We start from the raw sequence: 1,941 nt of genomic DNA on the forward strand, positions 1-1,941 counted from the left end.
TTCAGAAAACTATAAGTTTGCAGTACAAGATGCATCACAGGCTTTCCATTTTAACAATGACCAAAGCACTGTGTTTCCCACAATTTATTATTACAAAGAAGATTCGAAAATAGTACACAAAACTTGTGTTTTCCTATCCAACAGTTTGAAACACGATACCGCTGCTGTCTATACTGTCCAAAACTTGTTGATTCCGGAAATAAAAAAAAATATTGGTAAAATAGAAAAAATCATTTACGTCACTGATGGTGCGAAACAACATTTTAAGAACCGCTACGAAATTTCAATCGTTATTAATCACAAAAAAGACTTTGATATCGAAGCAGAGTGGCATTATTGTGCTACAGAACATGGAAAAAGTAGTTACGACGGTCTAGGTGCTACATTTAAAAGAGAAGCGTATCGAGTAAGTATTAAGGCAAAACCTAAAGATGCAATTTTAAAACACGATGTTCTTGCCAAATGGGCGAAAAATCATTTCAAAACAATTAAGATTTTCAACTTTAGTCAAGTTGAACATGACAAAATGAGAAGAAAACTTAACAAGAGATTTCAAGAAGCATTATCCGTTCCTGAGATTCTAAAAAACCATTCCTTTTAAATTCTCTCTGGAAATCGCCTTTTAATCAAAAGATTTTCTAATGCTAAGAACAGTACGACAGTTGATTTTAACTAAACATAAGGAGAAAAAAAAAGTAATCATGTTTTTAAAACGATCTTCGCATTATAAAACCAGATTCTTGTTTTATAAGAACAAAGTTTCAACCAAGTCTGATCAAATTTTGTAAACTCGTCTAGGTCTGTATATAAATTACCTATTGTATACTAAAAGTGAGAGAGAGGAGGTCAAATATCGTAGAAAATAGTGTGACGTAATTTAAGTGACCAATCATTTAAAATCTTTAAAAACTGACATAGTATTCGCAATCAACGACCTCAAAAAACCCCGAGTAACAAGTTTCAAGCGAATCCAAGCGATTTTTAAAAAAGTTGTTCGCCATCTTGGATCCGCCATTTTGAATTTTGAAAAACTGATGTCAGATTCGTAATCAGCGTCCCTAAAAACCCCCGAGTAACAAGTTTCAAGCGAATCCAAGCTATTTTAACATAGTTGTCCGCCAACTTGGATCCGCCATTTTTAATTTTGAAAAACTGATGTCAGATTCGTAATCAGCGACCCCGAAAACCCCCGAGTAAAATGATTTAGACAAATCTGATGAAATAAATTTTTTCGTCCGCCATATTGGATCCGCCATTTTGAATTTTTCAAAATTGACTTTGGATTCGTAATCAGCGACCAGTGTGACCAGGCCGCAGATAGACTTGACCCCCACCATGTTTCTATCCGCACACTAACACATGCATATACATTCCCTGTATATGAGCCTCTTTTTCGTTTTCCTCTATTCGCTAGATACTATGCATGCATTTACCGGCGGTCGATTGCTTTTTGGCGCAGGAAATTTAAAATGTAGAATTATAAAAGAAATATTCTTTAGTAATTCACAATAAATATAATAAGTAAAAAATTAATTATTTATTGAAAAATGTTTTTATTATTAATTTTCAAATGTAATAAACAATAATTCCTGTATGATTATAATAATTTATTGAAATTAATTTTCAGGTTAAATAATAAATTAGATTTTAATAAAACTTTTAAATAAAATTCAAATTATTCTTTACTTTATTTTGTAAAATATACTTAAAGGGATAAAATAAAATTTAATATTAATGCTTTCAATTAAAGGGATATATGTATAATAACTATTCAATTTTATTTTATCTCTTTAATTATAATAAAAAAATTTAATTTTGATATTTAATGAGGTTTTTTTTATTAAATTCTACTTTATTATTTAACTTGAAAATTATCTTCTACAAATTATTATAATCATACATTGAATTATTAATTATCATTATTTATTTTTAAAACAGGGA

The sequence above is a fragment of the Leptopilina boulardi genome, unplaced genomic scaffold (genome assembly GCF_019393585.1).
Source record: "Leptopilina boulardi isolate dan_hultmark-lab unplaced genomic scaffold, ZJU_Lbou_2.1 LbouV2_292, whole genome shotgun sequence".
Taxonomy (NCBI): domain Eukaryota; kingdom Metazoa; phylum Arthropoda; class Insecta; order Hymenoptera; family Figitidae; genus Leptopilina; species Leptopilina boulardi.